Genomic DNA, 12,783 nt, shown 5'->3' on the forward strand with positions numbered 1-12,783 from the left:
CTGAGTCACCCAGACTGGAACCAGTCATGCTTCAGCACCCTGCCTGTACAGAAGAAACATTTTTCTATAGGCTTTGTGATGTCACTGTTTCATTAAAACCCTGCCTATAGAGAGGAGACATCATCCTATAGGCCCTGCAGTGTTTGTTTGCTTTTTTTTGTGAGTTTTCACGTTTTTCAGCTATGGAATATAAACCCTCAAACTATCAGCCACTTGCCCATAAATGCTCTGCCTGTGTCCCGCTGCCTCTGCTTTTCCTCAAACTATCCCTGCCACCGCTACCACTCATCCCATGGAAACCAAAAAGATTAGTTGGATCTGCAAGACAGCTGTTTTCAATTCTAGCCTTGTAGTGCAGTGGCTCAGCAACAGGGAGGATCACACCTCTAGGTCTCTCTTTTATTATGTTTAAAACTCCCATGGCTCAAAAAACACATGACCGCCACCATTTTGACTGAGGTCAGGTGACCTTACCACCATCTTAACTGAGGTCAGGTAACTTCACGACCATCTTAAGTGAGAGCCAGGTCAGGTGACAAAGTCCTGCCGTCTTTACTGAGGTATTCTCTGCCTGGTTCCCTGGTGCTGACTCTGTTGCATGTGTGTTTTGTGCAGTGGCATGCCTTTGGTAGGGCCCACCAAAAGCATGCAACTTAAATGCACCCATCTTAACTGTTAAATGTTATAACTGTCTGTTCATTGTATCAAATTCCAGACTACAAAGCAATAAGTCTCATGTTTTAAATTGGTATGACTTTTAAGTCTCTTATAAAAATACAGTATATTTACTCTAACCCTGCTTTAAAATATATTAAGCTATTTTTTACTATTGTCAGTTCTACCATTAAACTTGTATTGAAAGCAGTTTTTTTCTTCTTTCTGTCTTTTACAAGTATAAATATCACCTGATAAGCTGAGAGTCAGTACAGTCAAGCTTGGACTCAGTTCTACTGTAGTTATAAGTCATCTATACCTGGTAAGCAGCCCTCAACTCCTCAGAGATCTGGGGAATATGACATTTAAATGCTTAATTTTTAAAAAAACTTTTCATAACAAAAAGAGACAGATTGGCTCCTAGCAGCAGCATTCTATTTCCTCCAAGAAGACAGAAGACAGTTGGGCATAAAACAACGTCCATCCACAATTCATTTCAACTGCCAAGCACTGACCACTGGGAAAAACTGCCTTTTATCTAAACTGAAGATCTCCAGACAGTGGACAGAATTGCTGGAATTAACAGCCTAGCTGCTCAGGTCAAGGTAGGCTAGTCTTCCTGTAGATTTTGTAGCTCATAGGATCTTCTGGAGCCTGGCAGACCCTATGCTGTATAGCAAAAGATAAATACGACCCTCAGCCACCATGGAGGACCCTGGGGAGTAGCTCTAGGTGTCAACCAAGTAAGTTCTCTGTCGTGTTTTAATCAATAACTCAAGTAAATTTTATCCTTCTCAAAGATCTCTGATGCAGTTTGACAGCTAAGAGGTTTTGTCAGTTTAAAAGGATAATCTCCCCAAACAAATTTCAGCAAAATACAAATACAAGATATTAAGGTGTATACATGCAAGTTATAAAGGTGTGAGGACAAGTACACACTATCAAATTTCTCTCTCCGTCTGTCTTGCATAGTCTTAAAAATACTTTTCATTAAGCAAAAATATCTGTCACAGTCATTCTGATATAAATATGCTGCTGTTTAAAACATGTTTTTACAAACCCAAACATTCTAGTGAATTCCAGGGAGCCAAATTGAAGGATCCACCTTAATAGGTCAGATATACCCTTCTCAATTCCCTGGTCCTAAAATTTTTCCCTAAACTTAACTTTTTTCTATGTTCTGCCAATATCTTAAACACCAGACATTTCCATACTACAAACACCAGACAGGAGCAAAGAGCCAGCTATGCCAGGATGTGACCAGCACCCAGCTTTCTCAAGCGCCCTAAGATGACACCCACAAATAAGCTGGAAGCAGTCTTGAGAATAAGTCACCCCAATTCCTTTAACCTGTTGTGCCTAAACTCCCTCCTTTTTATTATAAAAAAGAGATGGGAATGTAATGGTCTGTTCTGTCCTTTTAAGAGACAAGCCCTGCCCCCTCCCCTCCTCTGTCTGCTGAGGCAAGCAGATCTCCCTTCCACTTCCAGCCTGAGTTTCTTCCTCTTTCAGTCTTTCTCCCGAAGAGCAAGTTTCACCCTTTCTTCCTTCTCTGCAGTTCTCCTCTTCCCCCTCTTTTTCTCTGTTTCTCTTTCCTCTCTCTCTGCCTCTCTCTACTCTTCTCCCTTCTCCCCTTCCCTCTTTTACCTTTCCCCTCCATAACCCACTAAATAAATACCCACTTTCTCTGCATGGTGTACCTATCCATCTCTGTCTCTCACCCTCTGCGTGGCTCCCTGCCTGGGACCATCTGCCTTCATGGCCTGCCATGGCCCACCATGGTCTCATGGCCTGCTGCTTGCTGCCGCCACTCAGGAATGGCAACATTTTATGTATACCATAAGAATAGTGGTCATTCTCATTTAAATCCCCACAGTTATATTTTTTGTTTCTTTTTGTTTCATTTTTTAATTAATTCAAGTTACCATACAAAACAATGGATTTGATTGTATTTTCATTGTACCTTGTTAAAATTTTCCCCCATTAGTCCCCCACCATCCACCATCTACTATCCTAACCTTTTGCTTACCCTCTTCCTCCCTGCACATGTCCATATGTTATTTTTACATTTTTCTTTGTTATTGAAAGTAAAGTCTTTTCTCATACAGTATATCCCAACTATAGTTTTCCTTCCCTCTATCCCTCCCAGTTCCTCCCCACCTCCCCTTCCCTTCAGATATGTCTCTCTTTAGGAAAAAAATAGGCTTCTAAGAGATAACAACCACATATGACAAAATAAAATATTAGATGAAGTAAAAATTATCATATTGAAGTTGGGCATGACAACCCATCAGGGGAAAAAAGAGTACCAAGCTCGGGCACAAGACCCACTCATTCTCACAGTCATGAGTCCCATAAAATTACTAAGCTAATACTATAATATATATGTGGGACCTGGTGCAGACCCAAGAAGGCCCTGTGCTTGCTGCTTCAGTCTCTGTGAGTTCATATGAGCCTTGCTTAGTTGATTCAGAGGGCCTTGTTCTCCTGGTGTCCTTCATCCCCTCTGGCTCTTAAAATCTTTTCCCCTCTTCTTCCACTGGATTCTCTGAGCTCTGAGAGGAGGGATTTGGTGGAGACATTCAATTTAGATTCTCTTCACATAACTGTGGGTCTCTGCATCTGTTCCCATCTGCTGCAGGAGGAAGCCTTTCTGATGATGACTGGAGAAAGCACTTGTATATGAGTATAGCAGAATATCATTAGGAATCATTTTATTGATTTATCAATAGTGTTTGGCTTTATGCTAGATCTTTGGGCTATCTAATCTCTGGTTTGTAGTAATAAGGATGGTGGCGGGGCTGCGTCCCCAACACCCCAGCCACCTGCTCGGCTAGCTTATGCCCCGAAATAATTACACAGACACTGTATTCTTTTAATCACTGCTTGGCCCTTAGCTCTAGCCCTTACTGGCTAATTCTGATATCCCAATCAACCCATCTCTAACAATCTGTGAGCACCGGTCTTACCGGGAAGATTCTAGGTCGGAGCTTCATCGCGTGTGTCTGCCTGGGAGCGGGGCATGGCGTCTCTCTCTGAGGCGTCTGCTCCCGAGAGCAGAGCTGTGGAGTCTGACCTCACTTCCTCTTCCTCCCAGCGTTTTGTTCTGTTTACTCCTCCCACCTATCTCCTAACCAATGAGAGCCAAGCAGTTTCTTTTAATTTAACCAATGACCTTCCTCCATCACTGGTTCTTGGTTACTCAAGCAATGTCCTGTTTGGGCCCCTTCTCCTGGAGTGGGTCTTAGATCAAAGCAGACATTGGTTGGCTATTTCCACAAGTTTTGTGCCACCATTGCCCTAGCATGTTATTCATGTAGGACAGACTATAGGTCAAAGGTTTTGTGACTGAGTTGGTGTCTACATTTCTCTTTCTGTAACTTGCAGAGTATCTTCCCATACCATGTTGGTACCAGCTTGACTTCTCCATGTTTAATGAGTTGTATGGGTGTTGCTCTCAGCAATGGGACTCCACTGTCATTTTTTGGAAATCAACCTTATGCCTTAGCAACAGCTTAGGTTGTTTAATGATTTCCCTGGGACCCTCTAGGCCAACAGCTGAACTAAATACATCCTAGTCTTGCCAGTGGATGCTTTACCTGGCTATAAGAGATAGCCTGTTGAGACCCATTATTGGAGTCCTCATTGGGACAATCTTCATAGATCCCTGGAAGTTTCTACTGCACTAGTTTTCTACACCATCTATCAAGTACCCCCCCCCCCCAAATTCCAGCTATCTCTCCCCATACTCTTTCTACCCCATCTCCCCCACCTGATCCCTAGTTTCAATTCTTGCCTATTTCCAGCTGGCCAAAAAAGTCTTTTCTATTTCCCCTCCTAGGGAGATCCCTGCATCACCCATAGACCTCTCCTCTTTACCTAATTTCTCTGGGTCTACAGAATGTAGCTTGGTTATCATTTACTTAATGGCTAATATCCCCTTATAAGTGAATACATACTATATTTGTCTTTCTGGGTCTGGGTTACCTCACTCAGGATGATTTTTTTTCTAGTTCCATCCAGTTGCCTGCAAATTTCATGCTGTAATTTTAAAAAACAACCAAATAAAACTCCATTGTGTAAATTACCACATTTTCTTCTCTTAAGGGACATCTAGGTTGTTTCCAGTTTCTGACTTTATGAATAAAGCTTGATAGAACACGGTTAATAAGTGTCTCTGTGGTAGGATGGAGCATCCTTTGGGTATATACCCAAGAGTGGTATAGCTGAGTCTTGATGTAGATCGATTCCCAACCCTCTAAGGCGCTACCATATTGATTTAGATAGTTGTTGTATAAGCTTGCATTCCCACAAGCAATGAAGGAATGTTCCCCTTTCTCCACATTCTTGTCAGCATGAGCTGTCACTTCTTTTATTGATCTTGGCCATTCTGATATGTGTTAAATGGAATCTCAGAGTGGTTTTAATTTGCATTGCCCTGAAAACTAAGGATGTTGAAGATTTTCTTGTCTTTCTCAGCCATTTGAGTTCCCTCTATGAGAGTTCTCTGTTTATATCTCTACCTCATTTTAAAATAGGATTATTTTTTTATCTCGTTTCTTGAGTTCTTTATATATTTTGGATATTACCCCTCTGTCAGATGTGGAGTTGGTAAAATTTTTTTTCTCCAAACCTTTACCCTGATATAATGCCTGTCTTTGATGCTGACGTGTGTTCCTTAGATGCAGAAGAAGGATGGGTCCTGTTTTTGCAACTGTTCTGTTAGTCTGTATTGTTTTATTGGGGAATTGAGTCCACTGATATTGAAAGATGTCAATGAGCAGTGGTTGGTAATTCTTGTTATTTTGTTGTAGTTGTTGATGATGCACAGTTCCTTCTGGAATTCTAACTCTAACCAGAAGGGAGGAAGATTCCAGCCCAGTTCTAGCTCTATGTCCGTGCAACCAAGGTATGCCATCTTGAGCAATGGAGTCTTACCTTCTAGTTCTGGTGGGCAAACAGCATCTATGCCAGTTGCCTGTACTGTTTTGGAGGCTTCAGCTTGTAATGAAGAAGTCAACCCTTGGCACTGGGATTTTCATTTAATAACCTATTGCTTCTGGGAGCAGCTTTATTTACCCATACCAAGCACCTATATCCAAACTCTTAAAATTAAATTTGTTTTTTATTAGTTTATCAAGTATCAGATTTCTTTATGGCCTTTTTTTTCATACATCATTAATTTTAGTTTATACGCCTACACCCCAGCTTCATTTTCCCTCAGATTCTAAATTCATACTTTTTTTTAAAAAAAATTAAATGTTTTAAGACAAGTGTCCCTAAGTAGCCCTGATTGGTCTGGAAATCACAAAGATTCATCTTCCTCTATCTGCTGAGTCTGGGATTAAAGGTATAATATCATACCTGGCCTATAGGTTACTACTTTTTAAATAGATGGTCTGCAATCACATTTCTTTTTTCTTTTATTCTTTTCTTTCTCTTTTTTCAAGACAGGCTTTCTCTCTGTATTCCTGGCTGTCTTGGAACTTTCTCAGTAGACCAGACTGGCCTCAGAATTGGAGATCCATTTGCCTCTGCCTCCTGAGTACTGGGATTAAAAACGTGGGCCGGCATTAAAAGTGTGTGCCACCCTCAGCCCAGAAATCACATTTCTAATCTTATTTATAGTAATTGGTCTAGTTAATTTTTTTATTTCTTGCATTAAATTTGGTAACTTTGAATTCATTAGGAATTAATATATCACATTTAGATTTTCAAATTTGATATAATAGATTTACATGTAAAATTATATTAATTTTAATTGCATCTATTTCTGTGGTCCCACCCTTCTATGTGTGCTTTTTCCTTTTCAAAAAGTTATTTTATCTTTTGAGATTATAACATAATTATATCATTTTCCCTTTCCCTTTCCTCCCTCTAAACACTCACATATAATACTGCATGCTCTCTTTCAAATTCATCTTCTTTTTTTCATTAATTGTTGCTACATACATATAGGTATAATGTATATGTGTATGAATATGTATATATTCCTAATTACATAAGTGCAACCTGCTCAGTCTGTATAACGTGCCTTGTATGCATTGGTGATTTGATACTGGATAACCAATTGATGCGCTTTTCCTTGGGGAAGACTATTTCTCCTGCTCTCAGCATTCCTTAGTTTCTGTAGTTCTTTGTGTAGGGTTGAGGCAACAGGGAGTTTGCTGTGAGACTGTGTCTCCTAGGAATGTCAGAAGCTACAGCCATAATCTTACCAACATGACTGCCCAAGCATGGCCTGAACAAGGACAACAATAGATATGCTAACATGGACAGGGGCTCTACCTTTCATTATTATTCATAATTTGTGTACTTTTCTTTCCCTGCTAGTTTTACTTAATCATACTTACAGCCCATTTCTTTTATTAGTATATCCAATGAACTAGTTTTTTATTTGTCATATCTACAACTGTTTCACTTGATTATTCCTCCGCCCCCAGCCTTTTTTTTTGAGAGAAAGCAGACTTCCTGCAGGCCAGGATGGCTTGGAACTCATTGTGTAATAGAGGGTGACTTTGAACCCTGAGTCTCTTGACTGTACCTCTAGAGTGCTGGGATTACAAGTGTGCAACTCTGCACCTCACTTGTGCTTTTAACCTAGGTCTTTCTTCTTTGCATTTGTTTCGTGACCCTTTCCTATGTAGCACTGGAATTGAACTCAGTGCCTTGTGCGTAGGAAGCAAATGATATGAAGGTCTAGCACCATCTCCTATTATGTATTCACACATAGTTCTTTGAAAGAGTGACTTTTCCTCTTATTCATGGCATATGGAATAACAACTGCCATTTCTAATACATATTTTTCTAGGTATAGTGGTAATCGCATCTGTAATTCTAGCATTTAGGAGATGCAGAAAGGTAGGTTCTGGAATTCAAGGTAATCCTCAACTATATAGTGGGTTTGAGGCTAGCATGAGCTATATTGTAATATTGTATGTCAAGAAACCAAAAATAAGGAAAATATATTCATTGAGTATAGGCTTAGTCATGTCCCATAGGTTTTGATATAGTGTATTCTCCTTTTCTTTGGTTTCCATGTGGCTTCTGATTTTGTTTTGAATATATTTTGGGGACTGCTGTTATGTTATTAGGTAGTTCCATTTTATAATCATCGTTATCATTTATTTCTAATTTTAGTTTCTTTTTTTAAAAATAATTATTTATTTTATCTGTATAAGTGCTCTAGCTGCATATATGCCTGCCTGCCAGAAAAGGACATGGGATTTCATTATAAATGTTTGTGAGCCACCATGTAGGTGCTGGGAATTAAACCCAGGTCCTCAGGAAGAGTGATGTGTGCTCTTAACTGATGAATTATCTCTCCAGCCCCTAATTTTAGTTTCTTAATAGGATATGCCTTATACATACTTTCATTCATTTTTAGACTCTGTTAATGTATTTTTATGCAATCAACACCATGATCAAAGTATAAGTAGGTATATAGCAATTAAATTTGTGACCTTGGAATGATGATGACTGAGTTAAAAAATTAACTTCTCAGTGTATTTTTTCACTGTATGAACAGTTGACTTCTGCACTATTTTCTTAGACATAACCAGAGAGGCTTAGGTGGTAGATTAAAGATTTTCAGAAAGTATTTTTTAGTCTGTTACCCATAAATTATCTGTTCTCTCGATTCCAACCCCTCCAAGCCCCTGCATTTCATATCAGCACAGTGCTCCAGCATCGGTGTTGGAGGAGGATCATTACCTTAGCTGTTTCTAAGAAGAATCCAGTGAACTCAGGAAAACCAGGGATCAATAGATGACAGCATTCTCCTATCAGCTTGTTCTGTTTATATCCCTAAAACCAATCCAGAACAGTTAGAAAAAAAGAATACACAGTTAATTACTAAGTGATGGGTGACATACACAATAAGCTATTAAAGTCATGTAATTTCTGACTGAAATCCTGAAGTGTTATTTCCATATTTTCTTGATGATCATCTCTTATTCATTTGAAAAATAGATATTTAATATTATATATTGTTACATATACTATTTTCATGTACACATGCATGACAAGATACTGTATTTCATATGTAAATGACTGTTCCTGTTTTCCCATCTCACTATATTTTTTACTTTTCCATTTTCTGTCTTCTTTGCATTAGGGGAGGTGTTTATAGAGGAACAATAAATTTTATAAATTCATTAAAATATCATTATAGGCATTTTACTTTGCCACACCACAACCTATCTAGCTACAGTTCCTTTTTTTGTTTTATCTTGCTCAAAACTAACATGCTCAATATGAAGATTTATGTCTTGTGTAAGCTGTTGAAAATTGTATGTCACAATTTCTTCAAATATTAAATTTCCCTTAATGGAATTCCTTCCAGGTGTAATTTTGAAATTTTCTTTTTTTCTGCCATATATTCTAACTCCTCTTTTCTATTTTTTACCACTTCATCTTTGAGTGTTCCACTTGGGGCGATTTCTCTTTCTATTTAAGTCGTCCCCCAGCTTCTGAGTTTGCCTCTGTGATCTGTTTCATTCCTTCCATATTAACTGCCATGTTATGCTGCTTTAGAGCTAGCAGGCTGGGGCTGTAGTTGAGCTGTAGAGCATGTGCAGAGCTCGCAAAAAGATCTAGATTCAGTCTCCATTCCACAAAAGTAACTGAGAGATGGCTGCTTTATGTTGTTTTAGCAGCTAACAGGATCATACTACCTTTTTCCCCCCAGTATGGCAAAAACATTAAAGTGACTGTTTCGGTCACTGAAGGACAGTAAAGGCAAAAGAGAGAGCAGGTATATCTGAGGATCATGAGAAAGGAATGAGCATGGTGGATTATTTGTGTTTGTGTGTGTGTGTGTGCATATGTGTGTTTGCAAGTGTACTCAAATGAGCACACACACATATGTGCACCATTGGGTATGTGTGGAGGTCAGAAGACAATTTGCAGGATCCATTTCTCTCCTTCAACCTTGTGGGTTCCAGTTATCCAACTCAGGCCATCAGGCTAGGCAAGTGGCTTTGCCTCCACCTTGGCATTTTTTTTTAAGATGAAGATATCCTCATTGCTTTTGTTCCTGATTGTAAAAATGATTGCACACTGATGGTTATTTTTAAGGCAACAATAGTACCTGAAAATATGGAGAATAAGTGCAAATCTTATGTTTATAAGCAGATTCTATAATTACCATCACGCCCATTTTAACACCATTTTGGCACCAAACTCCATCTGCCACTCTCCTCTTACATTTTGGTGAATTGACATAAGGTTACAGAGAATATGAATGTTATTACTAAACATGGACATTGAAGCCAGATGAAGGAACCCAGAAATCAGAATAATACTGAGAAATAGGGTTAAAACCATTGTCTACTCTAGAAAAGCAAGCATTAAAAACGGGAACACAGATCATACCTTTTTATAACATTGAAGGATTCCCTCCACAAAGGACTTGTACATTGTAAGAGAACATGCTGGTTCTCCCATGTTTCCTACTTTCGCTTGGGAACCCAGGTTCAAGGTCCCTTATGATCGGATGAAATCATGAGATTGAGTTCTTGTCAGTGGATAGATGCTATATTTCAGGGTTTCACTTCTAAAACTTCCTCATGCCTATCTGTGGTACTGGCTGCTTTTACAACCCTCCTGCTGGTTTCTAGTGTTGAATAATGTATTAGTGTTCATCTACTCTAATTTACTTCTTCATTTTCCTAAAAACAGAATCTAGTCTGCTTCCAATTCCCTGTTACCTCAAACTCTGTGCAGTATGTCTTCATGCATATCTCCCTATGGATCTATATGAGAGGTGCTTTGGAATACATATATAAAAAGAAATGTGATTTTTGGGCCACAGGGTATTTGTATAATTAATTTAATAACTGCAAGATTGCTCTTTGCAATAGCGGTTCTGCTCTAAACTTTAATGCTGTTTTCGTCTATCTACATTCTTAGGAGCAATTCATATAGCTCAGCTTTCTAATTTTGATAACAAAATAAATATAAGTTAGCTATTTTATTTATTGATCATCTGAATAATAATGAGTTTGAACATCTCTTTGATTATTTCTAAGAATTTTGCTTTTCTTTCCTCCAAGTATAAATTTATACATTTTGTCAGCTTATGGCAGTATGTTTTCCTTTTCTGGGAGTATTTTACATATGTCAAGTATTAATCCTTTGTTAAAATTATTGCAAATATATTTTCCCATCTATCATCTGTTCCCTTTGTTCATAGTGTCCACACTTAAGCATAAATTCTTTCTACGTAATCAAATTTATTAGTCTTCTGTCTTTCTCTATCTGTTTTTCATTTGTGTTTGAGTGTGCGTTTGTGTGTGGTGTGTGCATGTGTATGTTTTAGTGGGCATCAAATCCAGGATCCTGTGCACCCTAAGAAGGTGCTCTATCACTGAGCTATATGCCCAGCCCTACTGCTATTTCCAAGGTTTGGTTTAAAGAGCTGTTATCTACTTCTAAGCCATCAAAAGATATTCCTATATCATTTTAATTAATTCATTAATTTTTATTTTTTGTGTGTGTGCACAGGTGGAAATGTGTGAGCATGCATGTGAAAGCCAGAGGACAACCTTGATTGTCAAACCTTTAGGTGCCATTCACTTTGGTATTTGAGACAGGGAATCTCACTGATCTGGACTTCCAAGCAGGCTAGACTGACTGGACAGTGAGTCCTAGAGATTCTTCTGTCTCCACAGCCCCAGTGTTAGGTTACAGACAGGCACAACCCCACCCAGATTTTTAAACGTGGATTCTGGGAGATCAAAATAAGGCTCTCATATTTGCTCATAAGCACTTCACCAACTGTGCCATCTCTTCAACCCATGTATTATTGTCTATCAGTTTTATATTTTTAGCTTTTATAATTAGATTGTTCAATATCTAGAGTTCAAATTTATATATTTGGTACTAGGGAGAGGTGACTAATGGGTCAGTATTGCCAACTCTATATAATAAATAGTTCATTTATTTCCCATTGATTTGTGGTGCTAATTTTGCAGTTTATTGCTTTTCTATGTAAGTTTATAGGTTCTATAAGCCTTTCCATGTATTATACAACAGGTATTACTCTGGCATGGAAGGGACATATGGTGCTCACCAAATCTGTGTACTTACATTCTCCACTTGCCTTATATACAGATTATTGGGCAAAACACTGTAAGTAAAACCGGGAGGTGGTGGTGCACACCTTTAATCCCAGCACTTGGGAGCCAGAGGCAGGTGGATCTCTTTGCGTTTGAGGCCAGCCTGGTCTACAGAGCTAGTTCCAGGACAGGCTCCAAAGCTACAGAGAAACCTGATCTCGAAAACAACAACAACAAAAGAAAAAAAGAAAAAGAAAAAAAAAGCAAAACACTGTAAAAACACTGTAAGTAAAAGTAGTGTGCATGACTCCATGACTTCTGGGCCATAGTAGTTATGTTTTTGTTTGACGAGTCATATACTGAATTGGGAGAACTATGAGACTAAAGAAAGAAGCTTGGGCACCTATTATAGAGACTTTATATCATATGAAAATTAAAATGATTTCTCTTTAAATGCTATTTTTACTAACCATCATTACTTTATGTCATCATTTTCTGTTTTAATTAGTAGCTTTATTTGCATCTTTAACTCTAGTGGGCAGCCAAAGCAGGCTGATGTCCAAGGGCATAGGTAAGGAAATATCTATTTTTCAATCTTAAATACTGTTTTTTAAATTTTTAACACATTCAAAACCCTGTTGGATTCATATACTATTGAACAAATAGGCAATGGACATAGTATAATTTCTTTTAAAATTTCAATCACCAAGTACTTCAATTTGATCCTTTAAATTTTTTTTAACATAGGTTTAAAAGGAATTTAAGCATTTTACAGTCTTCTCAAATTCATATCACCACAACGAAGTAATACAAATTAAAGATTAAAGATTGTCTGTACAAAGCAATTTTTACAAAGAATTTTTAAAGAACAGATCAAAATTACCACGTGGCAGGAAGGCTCTTTTCTGTCCTCCGGTCCCGCTAGACTGGTTTCTCTCTGTCTTCCTATTCCCAAATAACCACTCAGAGGCTTAATATCAGTTACAATTGTTCCGCCAGTGATTCGGGCCTCTTTTGGGTTAGCTCTAATTACAAATTAGCTCATTCCTATTAGTTTATATTTTACCAT

This window comes from Microtus pennsylvanicus, chromosome X (genome assembly GCF_037038515.1).
Source record: "Microtus pennsylvanicus isolate mMicPen1 chromosome X, mMicPen1.hap1, whole genome shotgun sequence".
Lineage (NCBI taxonomy): Eukaryota > Metazoa > Chordata > Mammalia > Rodentia > Cricetidae > Microtus > Microtus pennsylvanicus.